A 25,633-nucleotide genomic window follows, 5' to 3' on the forward strand; every position below is an offset into this window, starting at 1 on the left:
TAATGTATTCTGTGTTATTGAAAGTATTGTATAAGTTTTAAAATGGGAGGAAAAAAAAGAAAGCACTGGTTTTCACAAATGCAGGAAACAATTCACAAACCACAGGATGATGTTATAGGTATTATGACTGTGCACAAAAATCTGTCTCCATACTCTTCAGAAGAGAAATTTAAAGAATCCTTCGAAGCATCTAAACTATAGCAAGCATATTTTCTCTATCTTCAACAGAAATTTGAAACTGATGACTATTAGCTTTCATATTCCAAAAATCAATAAGATGCAAAAATTTGGATCAGAGACATTAAATAATAAAAATATAGATTATGAATGACAAGAAAGTTCTCAAGGTAAATTTTTAAGTATGTATAGGAGATTGGCTCTGAAAGCCATGGCATAAAGTGCTGCTTGGTACAGAGCTACCTGATCCTACCCCCAGCTATTTAATTAGTCTTTATGTTTGGTTGATTGTTTGCCAAGATCCATTGAAAATACTGGAGAATTTGTGGTCAGCTATGTCAACAGTTTCAGTAGGTCTAGATATCTGTCTCTCAAACTATGCCTTGTCTTTTTTGTGTAGACACAATTACATCATTTCAAATGCTGAAAATGCTCTGAGCATGTTCTTGCTGCTATTATCCTTAAATTCCATGAATATTGTGGACTTTTCCACAAGTATATGACTTCAGTTAGGTGCTTTTAATGAAAATACAAATACAGATTTAATAAACAGGGCTCATAATACAATTTTAGATTTTTAACTTCATTCAATATATATGAAATAACTCTGAAAATTTTGTTTTTATTAGCCCTACACATTTAAGCTATCAATTATATGCAGCTTGCCATGCAGAATTCTTCTAACTGAGAAGAATAATACAACTTAATTTGTTAAATGTTAATATCAAAGCGTCAAACTTTTGAGAATGTGTAAGTAGTATTTCTGATAAAACAAGATACTCCTCTAAGTACTTCCATGCTATCAAGCTTCTTTAACTTCTCATTTTAGTTTTTATTTCTACTCTTGGCATTAAAAAGGAAATGAAACTGTAACGTGAGAATTCTGACTACAGTATAACTCCAATGTGCCAAATGACTTTATAATCATAGCACCATTACAGAATGTTTCTTTGCTTTGTTAATAAAACCTGTGACTATTTAATAAGAGATAATACTTTGTTGTTATTCCTTACTTGTTACTGAACTAAATTTCTCATATGTTCTAAGCATAAATTATGTACTTTGGTGGATGATACAGCTGCTTCGCAGTTATGTACAAAAATGTTTTACTCTCTATTTTCAGAAAGAGAATGGGTGAAGTTGAAGAAGGAAGTTGACTCTATCTGTGAAGATCTGCTGTGTAATGGAAATTATGTAAGTATAAGAAGGGATAGGAATATTACTTTTTCACTGAAAATAACATAACAGATATATTTAAGGAAATTTCTGGTAGCTCCAGGTACCAGTTGGAATTAATTTTATGCATTTCCTTCTTTCTTTTCTTTCTTCTTCTTTTTTTTTTTTTTTTAAAGTAAACTTCAATATCTTAAAAATTCATGATTGAGTAAGCTTATAGAGCTTCTCCTTTCAATATTTTTCATTAATTTCCAACTTCCTCCTCTAGCTTTATGCTAGAGCAGATGTTGTCTTTTATGTCTTAAAACAGAAATTTTTACTAGAATCCTTTTTGAGTTCTGGGAAACATCTTAGCATCCACCTGGGCCATCAAAATTCAGAATTTGATTTTGCTCTTGTAAATTTTTTAAGCTGGTGTAACTTAGTGTTTCAGGGGTGACATTTCCAGCTTCAGTCTCTTTTTCCAGTTTCAGCTGTAAGCTTTGTGTCTATAGGCTGTTGTATAATAACGTGTGCATGGGCTTTTGTGCTAGCAACCAGTCACTAGAATGTGAGCATGGTGCACACATGTCATTAGTTATGTCTGTCCTACATTCCATCTGTCTTTAGGTAAATTTAAGTCTCATATCCCACTTGAGTTTATTTCTGCTGTGTCTTTGATGGAGCTCTTGTGTAAGCACAGATCACTATTCTGATATTTTTGCAGGATGCAAACTTTAGAACTGTCCCTCACATCATTCTTCAGGACATGTAAAGATTTTTATTATGTCAGAAACTCACATTAGAGGAGCTTAACTGTCTTAGGAATGTAGTTAACATGCCTTTTCTTAAATAGCATGCCAAACTGCTAAGGATTGATAACTTAAAGCAGAAGCCATAAGCTAGAGCACTGTCACAAAGAACGTGGAACATTTTTACAGAATAAGTGTGATATTTTTTTAGTTGGTTTGCTTTTTTTGTTGTTATTTTTAAGAATTTGTGGTAAAGTTTTTCTCTGTTCACCTTGCTGAAATAAAACTTTACTTACAAATACACTCTAAAGACTTCAGTTTCCAGCGTGATAGCTGAAACGTATTTTCAGGGAAGTTATGTCAGTTTGGCTAGTTTATCTCAGGTGTTTAAAGAGAGGAGAAGCTTGTTCAATTATAGACGATCTAAAGAGATAAATCTGTTAGAATTTCCTAATTAAGAACAAGTGTTAAAAATTTAGGAGGGGGAATAACTTTTTTTCTGCAAATGAGTCTTTCAGTTAATAGCAGCAATAAGAGTTGTACACTAACACAATTAAAATTATATATGGAGATTTGTCTGGCATCTTGTTATTTAAACAAAAACAATTAGCAAGAATTCTACTATATTGATATCTTCTTCCCCTCATTCCAATACTAAGTGTAAGTAGGATCTCTGAGACCCAGTGTCTTTGACTTTCTTTTGTGCAGACAAATGAAGAGATTTTTAAAGTAAAATATTATCTTTCTTGCCCACTGAAGAAATATTCTAGACTTTAGCTTTCTGTCAGACATAAATCAAACCTCAAGGTACTTTATATCCTCTGAATATCCTGAGGAAAGAGAAATTCATCAAGAATAATACCATTAGTGAAGGCTTGGAGAACAGCCATCTTTTATTCTCTTATACCAATGAATAAACTGCAAGTATGCAATACATTTCAATAGACTGGTATTTGCATGGAAAAAGATAGCAAAAAGATTCCTAATGTCATATTCTTCTTAAGATTTGAAAAATATTCCAACCCCAAGTTTTTAATACCCAGATGAATAATATTTTTCTATTTTTGACTGAAAGTACATTGTGTAGTCTTGTAAAAGTAAATAGAGTTATTAATAAAACAGATTTTTCTTAAAATACTGAGAAAAATGCTTTTTTTTCCTGATTGATTAAAGTAGTAATGTGATTAGTAAGAGACTAATATTCAGAGTTTATTTTGGTTAAAAAAACAAAAAACAAAAAACAACATACTCTAAGGGAATCAGAAATTCAGACCCATAAACAAAATAAATGTTGAGTTAAAAATTTACATAAAGGCCCCATTCACTTTCTAATTTGTATGAATGCTCACCTTAGGAACCCCTTCTGAATCAGCTCAGTACTCCTCATCTTAACACTTTTCTCTTTAAGTATTTATTTTAATTTTCTGTGTTCCATAGTTCTAATGCGGATAGTTTGACGACAAACAAAATAGTCTCAGTATAATAATACAATTTTATTAGTTGTTACTGACCAAATTACTACTCTGATTTCGTCATCTATGCGTTCCCTTAATAGACGTGTTGAGAGGTAGAGTATATTAGCTTTAATTATACGTACTGTATAGAGAAAACACAATGTGCTTAAAGGTAAGAGAAGTTTGTTTAAAAAGTGATGCCTTGAAACTGTAGAATTTGTATAGGGCATATCATGGGGGACCAAAGGAGAACATCAACACCTGCTCAAGAGGAAAACCTAGATAGATACTGGACTTACACAGTGCAATACTTCATAACAAGAGGAAGTGTAGGATCTTGTACCTGGGGATGACTGCATGCTTCAGTACAGTTTAGGGAATGACCTGCTGGAAAGGAGGAGTTCTGCAGAGCTGATTCCCCTGGTGGACAACAGGTTGGCCATGAGCCAGCAGTGTGCCCTTGGGGACAAGAAGGCCAGTGTTATCCTGGGGTGCATTAAAAAAAAGACTGTGGCCAACAGGTCAAAGATGGTTATTCTCCCCCTCTACTCTGCCCTGAGAAGGCCTTGTTTAGAATTTTAAATCCAGTCTGGTCTGCCTTTCAACCTCTGTGATTGTGAAATTCCTATGCGTTCTTACTGTGTCTCTAATTATACCACTCAGTCTTTTGACTTCATTGTAAAACAAACAAACAAACAAAAAAAAACCCTGTGATATGCAATGTTCTTAGTGATTAGGAAGAGCAAATTCAAAGACCTCAGAAGATCAGGAGAAACATGCATTTGTAGTCCAGCTAATGTCCTTTTTGCTAAAGTTAATTTTACGTTTTTTGCAAATATTTTTTCTTTCAAAGGGAGGGAGGGGCTTATATCATTTTCTTTCTTTTTTTTTTTTTTTTCCCATTTTAGTCTGTTACATAAAACATTGCAAAATTATGGCTGGAAATCTTTTAAATACATTTGTTAGAAATTGTATGGTATTTATTATTCAACTTTTCATGAGATGATTATATGAAAAAGGGCAATCTGCTCCCTAGATCTAACTTTGTTAATAAAGTATCTAATAGGAGTTGCCATGGTAATCAAAGTTAGAAAAGTGCTTTTTCAGATACAAAAGTAGAAAGTACAAGACTCCTAATCTTGTGATTTCCTGGAGCAGAGGTCTGCTACTATGACTTTGAAGTCTGCTCAGGAAAAACAAACAAACAAAAAAAAAAAACAGCTTTAAAAGCTTTACATTTAACATGTTCTATACAGACATAATAAGAAATTTTTATGGAAATTACTCTTCCACTTATTTAAACTCTTCTTTCTCTTTTTTTTTCTTTTTTTCTTCCAGTTCTGAGTTGTAATTTTTTTTTTTTTTTTTCATACATACGTGGAAATATATATATATGCCAAGAGATATATATCTGTGTGTGTGTGCATGTAGGACTAAATCAATAGAATTTCAAAAAATGAGAAAATTAAGACATTGCAGTTCTTACTCCTTTACCTGGAATAGGGAACGTTGAATTTAGGAATCTTGGTTTTTTACTTAGTAAGAAATACAGGGTTTATATGAATACCTATCTGAGTTATACTTTAGATTCAGACTTTTTCTTCATCTTAAAAGTGTAGATTGTAAATATCAAAGATGGCAATATCTGTGTCTTGCTCAGAGTTGCAAGAAGATAGCTCCACAGTGATATCTCCTGTATCCCCTATTTTTATTAAATATGAACTACAATTAATATGATAATATATCATAGTATTGCAAAAGTATAAATCTAATTGAACTATATTCCAGTAAAAAAAAAAAAGTTAGATTTGCAGTGAAAAAGTGAATGTGAAAGATGAAATTGTGTGCTTTTGTTTGAAAGAGAAAAATGTAGTTTAGGAACCATCTTCAAAAAAAAACACAATTATAAGACCAGTGAGCTGTAAGCATGCACGTAATTCTGTTTGGATAGATATTGTTTAGTGAGCTCATTAAATGTGAGGAAAAATACAATGATTTTCAATTAGAGAGAGGCTATGGTGCTTTGTGGACAAATGAGCTGTGGCAGAACCCATACTGCAGTAGTTATGAATCTAAGACAGGAATAATTTCTAAAGGAAAGAAGAAGAAAAAGAATCACGTGGAAGAGTTGCATAGAAAACAAAGAAAAAAACAACCAAGTGTAGATACAATGCTATCATGCCAAACTATTTTGGGACTCAGATATTGTATACATATATAGTTCTAGAAGGATGTTATCTACTATTTCAAAAGGTGAAGAATGTCTTTTCAATATTCCAAACTTTATTAAAAGGCACCTATGCAGTCATGTAAACGTAATAATCGCCTTGTACAAGAATATGTAAGTATTTACAATAATAGCTCAAATGACCAGTGTTCATAATTTGTATAATACTTAATATTTCTAATTCCTTAGTGTAAATATTTCTGTGAAATGTTGCAGGCAATTAATAGTAATCAATTTTACACTGATAGAAGATATGTATGAAGAAGATATGTGACTGAATGATCATTGTTAATTGTTCTCTAATCTTTTTTGCTCTGCTTGTTGCTCTGCTTCAGAAATATTTTAATTTAGATATTCAATCTCACAGCACACACAGCAATCATAGAGTGAATAGGAAAGGGAGCAATTCATCAAGAACTCACTGTCTGAAATTTGTTTGCCTACATGATTTAAGCAAATATTAATAAAATTCAAAATCTGTTCACATCTGTTATTGGGCAGAAAGTTGGACCAAATTCATTAGGCTGCGTTTCTAAGTAGTAGTTTGCCCAACTCTAATTAAAATCTGCCGAAGTAGTTATCACAGAGAAATGTACTGGAATTAAAAATGAAATAGTAATCTAAAATATGAATTACGAGTGTTTCTTCTCCTGTTTTGCTATACAGATGAGCTGAATGATATTTAAATCAAAAGGTAAACATTGTTCTTCAGTATGTAAGATCATTTTTTTTAAATCAAGAACCAATATATTCTTTCTTTTTAATTAACATGAGAGAGATTAGGAGAGAAGATCTCAATATTCTAGTTCAAATTCCACTGCAATAGTAAGAAATGCACTTTCACAGTGCACGTATAACACATGGTATAAAATGTTAAGTTTAAAGAACAAATGCCCTACTCGGTACTTTGTCACTTAGAGGTGTCCAGCTTTTTATTCTTTTCAAGCATTTGTTCATTAGAGTGCACAGAGATACTTAAACTTGTTCCCTTCACTAATGTTTATGCTAATAAATTTAATGTGTACTTAAGAACTCTTGTAAACTGAGGCTTGATAACTTCCAGTGACAGGGAGAGTTGTTGGGTGCCTTTCAATTGAATAAAGTAGATAAGGCCTGCAAGTTCACAACTCATTCAGTGGTAGCTTGTTTGCATGCTTGCTGATTTTGGAATTCAAAACGATTAATAATATAAAATAATTCTCTCAAAACCTTCAAATTTAGTTTTAGGATTTATCTTCATACAGTACAGTATATGAAATTAGTGAGGTTTTTTATACCAAGGTTTATAAAGAGTAACTCATTTTCGCAGTCAGTTATGAGTGGATATACTAGCATTTTTTAAAAATAAATTTACCACTAAGGTTATATTAGAAGTCTTTCTACAGCAATCTGAATAACCTAGAAAATGAGTTCATGCCACTACTTAATTCAGAGAACTTTTACTTCATCCTATATTTATGCCTAAAGCAGCTAAGGAATATTTCAGATATACTTTTGTCAGCCATTGCTACTTAAGTGTTGACCTTATATATTCAGTCCTGAACTAAAATTGCTGTGCATATAAAATGTAAAAAAAAAAAAAAAAAAAAAAAAAAAAACACTTGAATCTTTTCCAAAAAATTAAGTCCATGAAATAAAGAGAAAGAAAATTTAAAACAGGCTGAAGCTCACAGCATTTAGAGTCATGTTAGTAGTGAATAAAATGAATAAAAGCATACTTATATATAAATCATATTCAAAAAGCTTAAGGTACAATGTTCATTTGTGTGCAGCTGAATAATTATTTGGTATAGAGTTCTAGGATGAAGGTTGTGTTGAAGGTGTGTATTAGAGCTGTCTTAATTCTCATCAGTTGGAAAGAATATAAAGTATCTCCCGTCATTCATATCTTTTAAAATTTTATTTTTTAAAAAATATGTATGTATGTGTTTTAATCTGTTTACAGATTACACATAAAAAATATGTTTAATGTGTTTCAGGCCAAATTATCAAGTCTCTAGTCAGTCTGCAATGCCATGAAACTCCCTGTATGTGGAATATTTCCTTTGATTAAAGAATGAAAAAAGTAAATTTGCCCCACAATTCCAACTAGTACACGTCACTAACAGCAAGGATATCCCATCAGTAATTGTACACAGTTCTGTAGGACTTATTCCTTGCAGACAAACTACATACTGTGGCAATGAAAGTAAGGGATTAACAAATTGTAACTGTGATTTACGATATCTAAATGTTTAGGGCTCTATAAAGCTTTCACGTTAATTTGGTTTGAAATGTCAAGAGAGAAAGAAAAAGCCTGCTGCATGTTTAAATAAATGTAACCTATAGACATAGGGTAATCTTTTTCTGCAATGTTGACAAGTACTTAAGCAGGTAGAAGAACAAGGCAGATACAAGTAACAGCACTTGTGGGTAACTGAAGCTCATTAAGCTGGTTGAGGTTAGGAAAGTGAGTGAAGAAGGTATAAACATTGTGGCATGAGTGGTTAGTTACCACAGATTTCGAGCAGAGGGAAACTGAAATGTAGTACTGTTGTTTATCATAAGATAGTTTTCCAGTATCCCTGCCTGCTTTGAACAAAGAATTTTGAGAGATGCCTAATAATTTTGAGAGAAACTTCCAGATACTGAACAGCTACATTTGCTTTCTTAGTATCCTCTATTCTTCCTAAACCAATGAAGTTCAAATATAGTTGCATTTTCTATCCCCTCATAGTATTAAATCGATTAGAAATACCATTTAAATAACATCTTGCTTCTTTTCACGAGTACAAAACTTTTTTCTTATCTCTTTTTAAGTAGAATCTGACTATGGCAGGACTTCTGTGATATCAGAGGGAACCACAACTAGTCAAAAGCAATGTAATCCAGTCCATATATTTGCAGACTGAGCAAGAAATGTCTAAGGAATGCTCTATCAGTTCCCAACTGCTGTTACAATCTTAAATAGGCTTCATCAATACTCCTTCAGTAGGAGAGAAGAGCAAGAGAACTTCAAAGATTTCATGACAAATATGATTTTTCCTTGAAATTTTCGTCACTGTTGATGAAAATCTGTCTCCGAGCTTACTGCTCCTTTCAGAGGACAAACCTGATTTTGTGATGGTTGCTACTGTACCTTTATGAACGTCCAAAGTTTTCTACTAGCTAAATCTACTGAGAATAATGCGTCCAACAAAAATTAGGCACCAGAAATTAGATGGTGTGTTAAAGGGTTTTGAAGAGGTAAAGGAGGAATGAGGGAGTTCCAGAAGTCAAAGACCTGAAGGACAATTGGTCTGATTTCAAGAGTTAGCAATTTGCAGGAGCTGTATATCAATTACAAAGTAATTTCCAGAGCTTAGATTTGGGCTGGGATAAATGAGATAACATCTTTTTCATTCAGGCACTTTAACTGAATTCCAAAGATTTATTGACTTTATCTAACAGTGCATTTAGGGGTATAATTGTTCATAATATAGGGTGATCTAGCTTTGGTAATATTGACAACAAGAAAAAGAAAAGAAAAAAAAAGAGACAAATAGTGAACAGGGGAAGTTTCCCAATATTTACTTTCAGAGGTATTCACCCAGTCACTAATTTTACTCCCTCCAAAACGTTTCTAATTAGGATCTAGTATTTCAAGTCAAATCAATAATATCTGTCAAATACTGTACAGTTTGCACTAGTTCTGTTTCCTCACACTACTTCTGTAACTTTATAATACAGTCACATGCAAATATTTCTTTTACAATCTGTCCAAAATATAAAGTTTTCTGATGCACCTGTTTTTCTGTCTATTATGCATTATAAATTTTTTCTCTTCCTTTATCATTTATTATATTTTACAAACTTACCCACTGCCCAAAAGTTGTTTCTACAAAGCTAAAGCAATGGAAAAAAAAAAAAAAAAAAAAAAAAAAAAAAAGTTCAAAAGCTATACTACAATTGTATAGATTTTAAATGGAAATTTCATCTGAAATCAAATATAACGTTCTTACTGCATTTGGTTTCTATGTGGATTGCATGACTCATGTTCTTTCTCAGCATAGCATCAATAAGCCATTTTCTCCTTTAGCTGCTCAGAAGCTACACTTTTTGTAACTATTAACCCATCGAAAAGCTGATTCGGTACTGAATCTCACTGATGAAAAGACTGAAGTCATTTTGACTTCTTGCAGTTACTGTGTGGTGTTTACTGGTTAAAAATATTTATATTAATATCAAGGGCTTTAGCAATGTCTAATAACTATAAATCAAACAATTTCCCAAGAGTTTCATATTGATTTACCTAAATAACTCTATAGTTTTTGTAATATGATTCTGCTTCATTTTAATTTTGAAGATTTTTACATTAAAAAGAAAAAAAAAAAAACAAAAACATTGAGATTGTAAATGCAATCCTTAAAGCTTAACCTTTTTAGTAGATTCATAAATAAAATCTTATACTTCAGTGTGTGCACATTCCATTTAATACTTCAATGTTTGCAATGTATTTAATACTTTCTCTAAATGTAAATCTCTTCCAGTCTTCCAGAAATGCGAAATATCCAAACAGTAAAATCATGGATAATGTTGACTGTAAAAGTATGTGAGGCTTTGAAACTTTATCATTGGCTTCCAAAAATTCAATATTAGCCTCTAACACAAGGGAAATAATTTGGCAATACAGGTTATTTATCATTTCTAAGTTGTTTTTATGGTTTTGATTTCTGGCAAAAGTGATGTATGTCAAAAAAGTTATGAGAAATCTTTTCCCAACTAAGTATCACTTTTTGTTTATAATGAAACTGTACAGCATTCTGACAAAGATAGAATCACACATATTTAGAAAGTTCTTGGTTCTATGAATGGTCAATACTAGAGACAAGTTCACAGAAACTGATAGTACAGAGATTGTTACTGTAAAGTGCAAAGAAACAGTTCAGAGTTTGATGAGTTCTGCCAGATTTTATTGCTTTGAATATAGAGTTGCCCAAATATTCTTTACAGGTAAAAAATTAGAAAAAAATATTGTTTAAGGGGAGCAGAAGTGGCACATATTGATGCTGGTAGCACTGTTTCAACCATATTCTTGTTGAATGCTTTGCTTGCTGAAAGTTTTTTTGTTTGTTTTTTAACCTCTACAGTACTGTAACTAAGTTCTTGAAGTACTGTGCAGACAGAAAAATGTTTCCATGAACCAGAGATTTCATTTTTGTAAATATACTCTTTATGACAATTCTAATTGCAAGTTAATTCCAAATGCTAACAATTCTACTTTGTTTCCTTATCTTTTTAGTGCACAAATGTATAAACCCTAATCATTTTCTTCTGAGACCAACAGCCAAAGCAGCCCTCACAGTATAGCACACTTAAGTTGACTGAAACAGAAGAAAATCTTTAAACCCTAGCAGAGCTCCTAAATTATGGTACAGTTCCACATTAATAGAAGTAGTTCTTTATCCTAACTGTGCAAAACAAATTTTACTTCTGAGTGTGGCATGGCCAAGATGATAAGTGCAGGCAGTGAAGAACAAGAAATGGCTTGCTGACAAATAGGTTTCCTGTTATATTAAGTTTTATTTGTTGTCATCAGTCATTTCATGAGAAATAAAAGTAAGTACAGATAATAGGTAGAACTGGCTGCCAATTGAAGTTCATGTTTTGAATGTTGTGTTTAAAGTCACTTTGTCTGTAGGTAAAAATGCATTTGTAAATTGGATCTACTGACATGTAAGCACATTTGCATTTGTGAATGTCTGAGAACTTCATGGAAGTGTCAGTGAAATGTCATCTGTTCTGTCTCAGCTTTTACAGAGAAACTCCTACACTGAACAAAATCCATTACAGCATAGGATTATTTTGCTTATAACTAATAAAGCACTTTAACTGTACATTCCTTATTATAACAGCTAGTACATGAAAATATTTTTTTCTAATTCAAAAAAAAAAAAAAAAAAAAAAAAAACACCCTTTCATACCAAACTACAAACACTATTGTTTATTTCAGAACAGATGGTGTTTTAGAGTGAAGATGCAGTAACCTACTAAAAAGGTATAGTTACTGGGATACTAGTTGGTGACAGATGTTAGTAAGAGCTTATAAGTTTATTTTGTTTTAATTTCCTTTGTTGTAGCTTTATAGTGCATCTCATAATGTTTGAAACAATATAATCCTATTTTCCTTTAGAAATTTGGGTACAGATTTTTTGCTTCATATTCCTGTATGTTGCTAAGTTTTCAACCATTTTGTTATTCAAACTGCCCCTTCTAATAAACATTTGGCTACAGAAGGAAAATCTAATTCATCCCTATTTTTATTCCTACGGAAAAGAAAAGATGCACCTTATTGCAAGAGTCACAAAGGTTCCAGAGATGGGAAAAGAATGTGAGAAATGGACTGCTGTAATATACTCTAAAGACTTAAAGTCTATTAGAGCATATGGGAAAGTGAATGCTTAACTGACAGATCTTTACTAAGAATGGCCTTGTTAACTAGGGAGATTGAAATCCAGGAGGTATTAGCTGACCTCAGCTGAACTTAGCTTTTTTCCTGTTAGCAGGGAGAAGCTTTTAAGGATTTTCCGCAATTGTGTTGAACTGAATTCATAAATGCACAGGAAAATGATGAACTTCTTGCGGAATATTCTTGCTTGAATCTAACCATATCAAGTTGACAGACTGTTTTTCACCTCAGAATAAACTAAATAGAAACTCAAAAACTTCTTGAAACTAGTTGTAAGAATGGATTATACTGGTGATTTTTGGATGTTGTGTTCTGTCTTCTGTTGTTGTTTTTTGTTTTGTTTTGTTTTTCCTCAAAACAATTTTACATTTTCTCCTCTGATCTAGGAGGCCCAAACAATATTTTTTATTATCGCAATGCTCTTGAGAAAATTTTTCAGACACAAAGAATCTCCCAAGAAAGTTGGTTAGGTCTCAACTACATTGTTCTCTGCAGTTTTCAATTCAGTTAAGCCTTGAGAACTGCAAATACCACATTGAAAGTGCATCCACTTTGAAGACTAAAGTATGAATTAAGTAAGGATTATCTGGCTAACTTTACCCTGAGAAATTGAGGGTGGATTTCTAAAAAAGCAAAAGAAAGGAACTGTTTTAGAGTTTGCTGAATAACTGACTGTAAATGTGAAACACGGATTGAAGATAGGCAAGATAGGACTCAATGGACTCAAGGGGAAGTTCAGATAACTTTGGGGGACTGAAAACAGCAAAGATTAAAAGTTAAGAGAAATGTCACTTAGCATGGAGAGAAAATCAGTTCTATAATAAAGAGAATACTCGTATGAAGAATAATAATAATAAAATAATTTTAGTAGTCACAAAAATGTATGTATAGAGTGGACAAGGAATACATTTTAAAGATCCTCTAGAGGGAAAACAGGGAATGGATTGTTTTTTAACATTTCAAGTTGAATTTTCTTGTTGTCTTTATGGACAGTTCATAAATATTTCTTAGAGCTATGGGAAACATACAATACCATCATTTTGCACGATACTTATGTCTCTAAAAGGCATAATTTGAGTACAAATACTGTTCTAAGTTTAAATTCTAGACTAACAAAATTGTATTTTGCTATTATGTTGTTTGTATGCCTACTCTGACCCACCAGTGGTTTATTTCATACTGCTATTTGTACCACTCATAAACTTACAAATAAACTTGTGAATTCTTCCTTTCCTTTCCTCCGGGAGACAAAAGTTTTGATTCTGGCAAAGAATCAACCAAGAACTTCTACAGCAAACTGAAGTTTAAGACAAAAATTGAGCCAAGTAAGCATCAAGCAGTTTTTTTGTTTGTTTGTTGTTTTTTGTTTTTTGTTTTTGTTTTTTTTTTTCCAAAATAATTATACAGACTACAGAACCAGAACTCTACAGCATAGATTTGGAATTGCAATTTTTATTAGCATTTTGCAAAAATGTTTATTTGGTGGCATGCTTAATGGTCAAATTGCGATTCTAACTGTTCTTGCAAAAACTCATTGTGTCAGTAAATATGAAGGGACTGAAAGAAAACAGGAAGATCAAAGGGACAGTGAGGATCCAGTGGAGTAAAGATTTATTTTCATTCACTGTATAAACAGAATTACAGTTGCCATTTCAGGGCTTATGTATCAATGGTAAATAATTAGTTGGTAAGGAAAGCATTTTATGTCTGTATACTGTGACTTTCTGGGCATGCATGCAGTGAGTAATGTGCAGCAAGTGTAAAATGGATAAATATGTATAAAGATTGTGTTTGGCTGGGTAAGATACAGAAGCCTGGCAGAGGGGATCTTGGTGCCACAACACAGCAATCTCTGTGTGTCTTGCTGGATTAAAGACTAGATCTGTGTCTTAGCCAATATAATGTCATGTTGAGTTATGTAAATCCCATCACAGAAATGCAAACACAATGCAGCAGCAGCATTCTTTGGCATGGTCTCTTCAGCTGTTTTCCTGAAACCAATTTGATGTCTTGATGCAGATTAATTTTCCCTTATGGCTCAACCATTCCGTTAGTTGAATTCATTCTTTTTTTTTTTTTTTTCTTTTTTTTTTTTTTTTTCTGAATTACTATGTTGTTTAATAACAGTAATGTTTATTTTTAAGTGCAATTCTTTAGTAGAACTAGAAAATTTATATCATAGTATGCAATGAAAACAGTACTATGCAGCAGAAAAGGGAAGGAACAATTATTCAACTAACAAATAGTTACTGTTTAATATTTAATGTCATGTAAAAATCCTAACTGACAGTAGGATATTAGATAATTTTTAAATGGTGTTTGGAGGCTGAAAATGTGAGGGACTACTGTTAACTGGACACTGAACTTACTAATACCTTCCTCAAAATTCATCTTAATAGCAGGCTGGTTCTGAGTGTACAGAACCGAAAAGGACATGGGCTTATTTCATGTCTCTCCATAAGTGGACAGGAAGAGAATAAAGCCAGACAGATGATGGGAAAAAAGACATGCAGGTGTTTGCCGCTATGCAAAGCATCAGGACAAAATCTTCCAATGTGGAAAAGAGGTAGAGCCTCAAAACAAGGCAACAGTTCAGGAACAAGCCTGGGTAAGTGAAACCATGTTTTCTGATGATGTGTACTACGACTATCAATTTCTCCTTTGCTTAAAGGTTTCTAATTATAGCACTAATTTAGCCCTATGTGCTAAAGCTGTAATACTAGGAATCAAGCTGCTAACCTGGCATTTTATAATAAACACAAAATCATTTTAAGGATGATAGGTCAGACTCTGAGCATAGATTTTGGGAAGCAAGCTTAACCGATGTCCTCAAACTAAAACGCCTACAGATGTCTTCCCTTTCACTTTGTAAGTTGTTATTTCTAGGCCTACTGGTTAAAATAATGTGGGGTTTTCTTGCAGGCCCACTTTTGAGGATTCAGTCTGTGCATGACGCTTATTTTCATTTATAATGAAAAATAATAAAAATCATCAGAACAGCAAGATTATAATATAGCGTTCTTAAGTTATATAAACTGTTGTTTAATTTCCTTTATAATATTTATGGTGATGAATGTGGATTCGGTAATCAGTGTGAAAATGTGAGCTTACCAGTATTTAGTTTACTAGCATTCTTTGATTGTATAGATTTACTTGGATTCACATTTATGTTCAGGAATATTGAGAAGCTATGTGGTATTTATTACTTGTCCTTTTAAAGCAACTTTCAGTTTACAGTAAAATAAAAATTCACAAGGTACATTGAGAAAGTCACTAATCCCATTTAAAGGGAATACACAATCAGGTGTGTTTTCAGAAGTAGTTTCCAATAGCACTTTAATTTTCATACCTTAAAGCTGTTCTGAATATTTTGATTTAGGAGGTTGGTTAGACACTAATCTTGTGTAACAGTGCTCTGCAAATGTGCAGCAGCACTGTCTATTAAGATCTGTAAAAGTGCTAATGGATTCCAGAAGCATTTGCTACAGGAACAGTAGGTTGATTGCATCTGTTGGCAGTGATGAAAATAGGCATCAAGCTGAGAGAGTCCAAACTTGTCCTGATGTTAAAGGATTACCCTCTTACACAAAAGAAAGTTAATTGAAATATTGGATCAATAATTCAGCTTTGAAGTCACTGCTTCTGGGCACAGGTGAGATTATTTGACTTTCTTGTAGATATGAGTTCATATGAACTCTACGTAATTTAACAACTCACTGCAAAATGTGTAGGCTGCTCTGAAAGTAATGCCTCTTCTTTATTTCCATGGGAACTATAGCAGCTATAAAAAGCACAACAACACTTTTTGATAGAGCAAATTCTTAGCTACAAAATATTATTTTTCAGCATAGACACCACCATTAGCTATACATTTTTGTCAGCAATTAACAAGTGCTCACATGCCACACACATACATATCTGCATCAGTGAAGGTGAACCACTGTTGCTGTTGCTGTTGCTGAAATGCACCACCCATTGCCTCACTACTCACATTCAGTGCTTGGTCTCCGTAAAAGTTCGGAAAGCATCAATGAATGTCAGTGAGTGCAATTTCTTCCTCATGGTGAAATTCACTGACTTCCTTGATGATTGATGAATGTTTATATAGACCAAAAAATGGATGTGAGCACAGTAAGGCAGTACATGGTGCCTTTCAGCAGTGATGGTATCTATGGAAGCAACTGTGAAACAATAGCTCACCTTCACTGTTGCAGATTTTTACAAGTGTGGCATGTTCTTGTTCTTCGTTCACAAGACTGCATAATCAGTGGTGGTGACTATGTTGAAAAATATTATTTTGTAGTTGAGAATTTGCTTTATAAGAAGAGTTATGTTTTTTTTCTATCCATTGTATTTCCCATGGAAATGAATAAGAGGCATTACTTTCAGTGCAGCCTATGTATTTTATCTATTTTATTAGAAATTGGGTGTTAAGATCTCTTTTTGGAAATCAATAAAATTTTGATTTGGTTTCTCAACAAGAAATCATCAAGCATCTAAGTAAAATTAGTTTTTGTGTTGTAAAAGTCAACAAAATTTTATTTTTATAATACCAGTTGAATTTTTTAACACTAATATAAATAATCATAATGGAAATGTAAAAAAATGAGCAGTGTTTACAGGAAGAAAAAGTAAAGATTGTCAATGTCATGAGCTTCAGACTCCTTTATGAAATATCACTATTGGTTTTGGGTCATAAGAATGATAGCTTCACTTGCAAAAGAGCAATGAATCATATGTGGAAAGCCTGGGAAAAAAAATGAGCTTTCATCTGTAGATTACTTTATTATTAACCAGAAAAGTTATTGCCTTATCTTGGAAACCTTCACACCATCTGGAAGCTACTCCATGGTTGAAAGATCTATGAAGATGTGCTTCAGTGGAAGGAATACATTTATGTGAAAGCATCTCACCTGATGTACGATGCGCTAAGCTTTGATTTCATGGTCTCATGCAGACTGCACAAATATCACTCAGTACAGCTTTTACTAGGAAATGACATTCAGTGATGGATGAATAGGAACTAGATATCCTGTAATTTTAAAACCTGCATTTTAATTCACTTGGTTATTTTGAACTTTTACTTCTGATAGGTTTAAAACCTTATACTAAATGATGATAATACATGTGAATATTTACCTAAGAGTTCACTTTGGCAAAGATTTTAATTTCCTTGAAATAACAGGCAACAGTTGAGTGCCCAAGAAATCTAGATATGGAAATGTGTACAAAAGAATAGAGATATGCTAGAAATTAAAAGTCAAACTAGATATTTAAAACAATTTAATTTGAGTCTAAGGAGCATGCCAAACTGATCTACATTAAAGATATTACTGAACTGAGCATAAGTACTGAAGAAATCAGTACTTGGGATCTCGGTGTGAATCTTTTTAGTTACACTTCATTTAAGTATATAACAAAGTAGCTAAAGCAAGTATTTTTTCCTCTATGCTCAAAACCATGTACTTTGCAATAGTCTTGCCACAGTTAGAAAGCGTATGTGATTTTGTGCCATTTGAAAAAAAAAAAACTGCATTTTCTTCAGCAAGTAGTTGTGATGTTCTTTATTTTAGCTACTTAACAACTTTAATTTGTTAAATTAGGATGCATTTCCAGAGCAAAATGAAAAGTTTGGGCCTTGCAAAAGTTTTAGATCAGGACATATAGATTTATAACTCTTATTCAAACAAAAGATATAGGTTATTAATTCTCTGTGTGGAACACTTCCTGCAGCACGTGGAATGTGCATTTTAAGCTTGGCTCACTTAGACATAGCAGTTAGATATAAATCGAATACTGAGGGTATGCTTAGACTTTTATTTTTATTAGAAATAAAAGCTAGAAATCTTCCAAAATTAATATGTAGCCAAGATAACACATTGCTAACACACTGCTGTTGAAAGATAGCAATTAAGGCATGATGATATCACTGGCTTGGGGCCAGTATTCTGGGGACCTGTGATACATCATTTAATAAACTGTGCTATGCATTCTTTTAAATTCTTCTTTGGAGAAGTTTGTCTTGCAAGTTCTCAGAGTTGAAAAGGATAAAACTTTCTGTTCTGTCCTATCTGGAGATCCAAAACCACATGGGGTCTTCTATAAGTTCAATACAGATACAATACACTAACATATTAAAGCACTGTTGAAGGTTGCTATTTTATATTTCTTGTTCTTTTGCTCAGAAAAAAAAAAAAAAAAAAAAAAAGTAACATTTAATGAATTATATTTATTGGTAGGAAAGTTGTTATATTTTTGCATAAATCAGTTATTTGGCACTCTAATAATTGTAATTTTTTCAAACTAGAGAATTTTAGGTTTTTTGTTTCTTTTTTTTTTCCTTTGTTTTTTTTTTTGTTTGTTTGTTTCAAATCTTTTTCATGCTTTTCTTTAGGCTTTATCTTCATAAGCATAATCACCAATGCAGGTATATTTGGAAAATGTCATCTTCACTCGTATTGAAAAATTGCATATGGGTGGCAGCTGGTTCTGTCATAAGATTGCATTTTGATTTATGGGCACTAAAACTGAGGTATAATACCTAAGTCTATCTAACATGACTGAATCTAAGTTGAAGATTTTAGTCAAAAACTTCTTACAAAGACTTTGTTGTTTTTTGTTTCTTAAACATTTGGTTTCATCCTGCAATGTGTTGACTGTCACTTGGAATTGACATCTTAATAGGTTGTGCCAGCCATAAGATTTCTAGAAAGTAGTGTTTCAGCTTTTATTAACATCACATAAAAGCTCTGAGAATGTGTTTAGGGAAAATTAATGATATGAGAAATGTTCAGTCTCACTTGAGCATTTACCAGAAAAAGCTAATAAATATAACAAATCTTCCAAATGAAAAAATATGTGAGAAAGGAAAAGTACTCTATCCTGAAGTGCTGTTGACTTTTTATAAAATTTGCATTCTTTGCATTTTTATAAAATTCTTTTAAAGAAAGACTGTATACTTTTGTATGGTCAGACTAATAGCAAAATAGCAAATAGTGTACACATGCTGAATTTAATGAATTACATTTAAAAATATAAATTTATCGGTCTTACAGGCATTACTTTATGTTTCTTTCAGTGAAAACATTGATACAGATCTGTTTTGTACCTTTCTTCCTTATTCCATGATAATACCATGCAATTTAAATTGTTATTTTCTAGTGAGAAGCCTTTGTATTTTTTTGCCTTTGTAAATTTATCCACATCTATCAAGAAGTAATAGTTACTTTATAATAACAGGTATTGTATATTAAGTCTTCCTTTTTCTTTTTTTCTTTTTCTTTTTTCTAAGTGTGTAAGGCTGTTTAATTTATTATTATTATTATTATTATTATTTCATTTTAAATTTTGTTTGGGAGTTAGTTTTTAAATTAAATGTTAGTAAGTGTTAGCATGCTTCGTCTCGTAAGGAAAATTCCTAAGTAAGCAGGAAATTGGAAGTGAATAAAAGAATCTTCATTAAAATAAAGGAAGATACATTTTTCCTATAATGGTAAATGTTTGCTTTTGTAAAATTATTTAATGAAAGTATTATTTCCCAACATTACAATATATTATATTTTGTATATTTTACATTCCTTTGAATTCTTTAGATAGCATTTGGAATTTAAGTAGAAAAAGCAAATAATGGTGAGGAGTCCAAGATTATGTAATACCCAAAAGATATGTAAAATACAGTAAATACAAGTATAGAAACATCACATTATACATCTGCAGTCCACAAATTATTATTTTAGTATTGAATATGACTTAATATGGAAATAGTCTTTAAATATTTAACAGTTGAGAAGAAAAATTAAAAATATATAAAAATAGAAAGTAGTATGTTACTTTAGTATGGAAAACTATAGGCGAACAACCAGAAACAAATGCCCCAGTTATCGTTGTGTACTTAAGTGTTAAGGTTAATTATTTATAATTGAACTTCAGTTTATATTCAATTGCTTTTGCTAATAATCTGAATTTTTTCGAGTCAAATTGACATAGAGCTTATATGTTAATAGAGTCAAGAAGGCAAGAAAAAAATATCATTGGAACAGTTTCTTTCATTAATTTCTTTTTCAAAGGTAAATAATAAATTTCAAACACTTTCACTTTGAAACATTCTAGCTGTTCATTTGTTTTGCAATGTTTTTGACAGTCAGTGTCAGTTGCATGCTTATTGGCATTTTGAATGCAAAATATTACTTTGTAATTTCAGTTGTCGGGCCTCTTAGCAGCTGAAATACCTTAATAAATACTTGTAGATATCATTTTAATATGCAGTGTAACTGATATGACTTCTTTCAGGCAGTCTCTGTCACTCATTGTGAACACAGCTGAGTAGCACTGGCTTCAGACAGCGTACCCTTTCTGACCATAACTGAGAATCAAGCCAGAAATGTTATGTAATCTTTATTGTTTTAAAGCTACTGAAGCCACTCAGCCTAAATGGGGTTAGGAATAGTCTTAATGTAAAGATTTCTAGAAGTAACTTGTAAGAGTGCTATTCAAGAGGAGCTCCTCTCTTTGGTTAGGAAGACAATTCAATAAACTAGTTTCTTAAGAAATCAAGATTTCTTCATGATACTTCTTACCATTTTTCACTCTTGGCTTAAGGTACAGTGTTGCTTGGTATGTGAATTACTAGCTAGAACAATATGATAATGGATTAACACTAGAAGAACTTTTGCAAAGTCTGTTTTTATAATGTGGAAATACTCACTGCGTTTCTTTTTTTAGGCTTTCTTCCTGCTCTCGGTTATTGTGTGACTCAGAGGAATGAAAAGAACCAGTGCTTATGGACAGGACCATCTAGATCATTAGTGTTCCTCATAATCTTTGTAATATTACTGGTTGCTTTTGTTATTTAAATAATGTATCATTCTTTCTGGAGTAATTGAATGAGTTCTAGGATAAATATTCTCATTTGTAAAATTGGTCTCAGAAGGCAACATGTATGCAATTCAAATGGAAATGCTTAGGGAAAAGGTTGTGAGTAGTTTTAGGAGAGTTGCCATTCAATTTCATTGTGAAAACAAGGAATGTCATTTCCTTGGTATCCACTAAAGGGCCTTTAACTTTAATTGTAGGAGTTCAGAGTGGTGTAAGAGCTGTATGCCTAGTAAAGCAAGTTTTAAATACGAAGTTCAGTAAAAGTAACTAAGTATATTTCAGTAAAATTCAAATATATTTGCTGTCTTCATAGAAGTTTCTTCTCAATGGCTGTTAGATTGATCTGTGAAGAACATGTTATTTCATTCTTTCAGGTTCCATTAAGCCAAGGCAAAGCCAAAGTAAGGTCAATGTCAGGGTTACGATAGAGGTAAGTAGACTAGAGAATATATAATTGTGCAGACTTAATAGAATTGGGATATCTGAGCTAGGCACCACAGCATGAAAAGGGACTGATGTAAGGAAATGTACTTGCAAATAAGTTTAGAACAGTGTTCTTTATACTCCTCAGTGAAATAAGGAATTGTAGTTTTTTTTGTGTTTTAAGTTTGAATTTTCAAATTTATTAAAACAGAAGATATGCAATGTTAGTAGTTGTAAAACTGCTCAGAAATCTTAATGTGTGAATTACAAATGCTATTTGAGGGTGTATTGAACTTCATACTGACTGTGGATTTGATAAAACAGTAACATTTAATTGGTTATGCATGCTGTTTAAGTAGAACAGTAGTAGCTATCTTGAGGAAAAATTAAATGCATTTTAGGTATATTTTGAATTTATTCCTTGCAATATCTGTCTTTCTGGAGGGTTCCCCACTGCATCTGCACTGCTGGGAGTGCTCAGAGCATTTGGAGGCTGTGTTATGCAGAGTCTGTTTTCTAAGCAAGCCGAACTGTGCACGTAGTACAATTCTGCTCCATTATTCAAAATAAATAAATAAATAAAAGAGCACATAGTGGGGTGATACACAATCTTGTTCTTACTACACTGACTGCAGAAAGTCTTAGTAAGAGAATCTACACTGTTGTCTCTCCATGTTTTGTGCGAAGTAAAGCATTAGGCACCATCTACCAACTGAAAAGTATCCTCTCTGTCAAATGGTTTCAGCTGTCCTTCAGGGTACTTACCACTCACTCAAAAAAAAAAAAAAAAAAAAAAAAAAAGGTCTGATATAATGACAAATGACTTTAAGAGGATTTCTCTGAGCTTCAAACTGGAATGAAGGGTTTTGCTCTTTTGATGAAGCTTTGAACCTGAAACTATGCTTGCAAAGCCTGTGTGCGCACCTCCAACTCCTCCTTCCCATCCATACTATGGTTGTGTTTCAGGGAGAGAAAATCTACATTCCCATTCCATGAATTTAAAACTAAGGGGGGCTTGCAGTAAGTTTAACTTTACCTTAGGTGTTCAATAGTAAAATAGCATCCATATGTCACTCTGGTTCCAAGAGTAGATAAGGCACTCAGCTACATTCTTTAATGCAAATCCCTCTAAAACCTTATATGCTATTAGTAGTCTGCTAGCTATTTGATGAAAGAGAAAATTAACTTTTCAAAGAGCAAGGCAAAAAATAGAACTGAGTCTATTACACCAACCAATCCAATATTCTGCACAATGAGATAGTGTTTCTTTCTTCTCATTATGCGGAGCAAAAGCAATCAACAGAAGCCTGAAATGATAATTATACAGAAATGAGATCTGATTAAAAGTAGAGATCGACAGGTATTGGAAATAACTCACCTATCTCTGAAAGAAAATCCAAATTCTATGAAGAGTGAATGTTGGATTGTTCTACTTGGCACTGCCGGCCTGGTTTTCTTTCTAGTTGAATTTACTGTGTATTGAGAGCAATGTAGTCATAAAGGACATGTCATTTTCATACTGAAGTAGATAACATGAGAATTAAAGTAATGATTCGATTCATTCAACACAAATACTAGAATGTACCTAAATGTTTTGATCTCTATTCTACCCCATAGTATTCAGTAAACTACAGCAAATCAGAAACTGGTTCTAGGTTGCACCGAGGTTAATTAAAATAGATTAAAATGGTATTGAATTTGCCCATAAATTCTGTAGCAACAATTATTAACCATTTGATGTTTATCTAAAATTACTGGGTAACATGAAACTGTGCCATTCAGGATCCTATATTTTACTTACATTAAATGTAATACATTAAATGTAATAATTTAAAAAAAAAAAAAAAAAAAAAAAGCTATTTAGGATACAGTTACTTTGCAACTACTTGCCAGTAGAAAAAATGCTAAGGAAATTGTTCCTTTAATAATAAATGGGAAAATAAGTGTAAGACACTTTTGTGTACTTTTTTACATCCCAACAATGAGGCTGGAGTCTCAGCATGTTCAAGATTAGTTTGGTAAATAACAGCTCCTTTTCTAGCACATGTTGAATTTCATCTGGTGAATATAAGGAGGGCTGCAAGGAAAATCCATGAGAAGGAAAACACAAGAGGGTGGATCTAAAGTGTACCTAACTCCTACCTATCATAATGTAAGATTATTTATGTACAATCCATCTAAACTATATGCAGTGCTTCCTTTGTCTCCCAGCAGAGTAACTGTTGTTGGAATTTTTGTGTATTTGTATGCTTTTTATACCTTCAGTCTTCTTCCACCTTCTCCTCCTCCTACACAATGAGCTGTCTCTCATGTTTCTACTGCTTCACCCCATCTTTGCTCAGGGAGTTAATTCCTGTTTATTTCTCAGAAAAATACCAGAACTAAGGATTATATTCAAGAAAATTTGGAGAATATAGCAAAAATCTCAGACAGCACTGCTTTTGGTTGCTAAAAAGGCCAAAGATGGAAGGATAGGAGCATTTTAGTTGACAGACTCCCCCTGCAATCACAGTCTGTGTAGCCATGCTGGTTTTTTTTCAGCAGCAACTGCAAAAGGGTTAGGCAATCCAGGAGAAAGGATTTTTAAGCTGAAATGTTCAATTCCCTCTTTTAGGCATAGATGAATCAGGCAGTCTCCTGGCCCTCAAGCTGTTGCAGAAGGCAGCTGAGTACTACACCTATTCTTGGAGCCAAGTATATCTGCTGCAAAGAAGGAAACTGGTATTGATGGTGGATCAGAAAGGTATAATCCAACCAACCTTGTTGTGTCAGCTCTGCAGAGCAACAGTGGAGTCCTAATTTAATACTAACTGTAGAAAATAGATAGTTGTTGGAAAAAAATTGTATGAGGGAGGAGAAAGCATTAGCTGTAGTGTAGAGAGTATGCACAAAGTGCTGTATAGCCAAGAGAACTGTGACAGCAAGTGAATAATTCCTTTATTGCTTTTTTTCATGTGCAGAGAAAGTTGTATAATGGAAGATATCAAGCTGAACATTAAAGAAATCAAAAGCTCAAAGTGAAGATTTTTGCTGTTAAGGACAAGAGGGGGAAAATGGGAAAATGTTACCACAGAGGTAAGAAACTATACTAATCATTTTTAAAATGACAATTTTCTTTACTTATTCTGTATTTTCAGGAAAGTAATATAGAAGGTAAAAATACTGAGAAGGTTGTCATTAGGTGGAATGTTACAGTGAATCAGATGACCTTGACACAATTATTCAGGTGTGGAAAGGCTGTCTCTAAGTTGCTAATCACTGTCTTGGAGCAAAAACTCTTTTAACAATATTTAAGTAGAGACTAATGAGGGGAAAGTTGTGATGATAGCAGCAACCAACAGTAAGAATATTCTTCAACTAACAACTTTTATATGAACTGGCCAGAATAACAGGCATGCAGTCTAGATAAAGATTAAAAGATAGCTGACAGTCCAAGAGGACAGAAAGCTGGATAAACCCTTCTTTTTCTAAGACAGTGTTTTAGCTTTAGCTTTTTTTTAGCTTTAGCTCTTCAGAAATGAATGTATACCTAGAGGAAATGAAGATAACCATGCTGTTTTGAAGTTATCTTTATCATAAGATATCATAACCAGTGATGGAAGACATTTATTTGTTTACAGTGTCTGTAATATAGTGGGTTCACTTAGTCTATCAAGTATATGGTAAACAGCTTGTTCTGCCAGAGCATCTTCAGAATGCCTTGGGGCACACAGAGATTTACCTGTGCAGAAGCTTGATGTAGTTTACATATCCAATCCTCCTACTGGATGTCCCATTTCTAATGTAGAGCTTTATTCTGTCCTCAAGCAGCTGTTCCCCACCACTAAATCTACAAATAGAGGTGATAGCCACATGCAAAGAGTCAGGCCAATGATCTCTCAATAATCTAGCATTATATTCTGTCTTTGATAGAAGCACGGAATGCCATTTAGGGAGAAATTAATGCAGACTACTGTCTGATCTGTGAGGAGATATTTTTTTTGTCTGTATGAAACTGAAAGTCTTAATGAGTGCAAATAGAGATGGTTTGTGGGTTTGTTTGTTTTTTTTTTTTTTTTAAATTGAATTATTTGAGAAACAAGATTTTTGTCATCATCTTTTAAAGACACTCAGAGGAAATGAATGATGATCACTGATGAGAAAA

General features: G+C 32.7%; 1 long non-coding RNA gene across 1 annotated transcript; it reads left to right on the plus strand.

Moving 5' to 3' along the window:
• Positions 1-1,335: 1,335 nt before the first annotated feature.
• Positions 1,336-24,558, plus strand: LOC149918060 (uncharacterized). Its single transcript, XR_016466335.1, has 5 exons — positions 1,336-1,371; positions 14,592-14,800; positions 21,441-21,496; positions 24,104-24,232; positions 24,450-24,558. It is a non-coding gene; the product is annotated as an uncharacterized LOC149918060 (long non-coding RNA).
• Positions 24,559-25,633: the final 1,075 nt, after the last annotated feature.

This window comes from Phasianus colchicus, chromosome 4 (genome assembly GCF_987193195.1).
Source record: "Phasianus colchicus chromosome 4, bPhaCol1.hap1.1, whole genome shotgun sequence".
NCBI lineage: Eukaryota > Metazoa > Chordata > Aves > Galliformes > Phasianidae > Phasianus > Phasianus colchicus.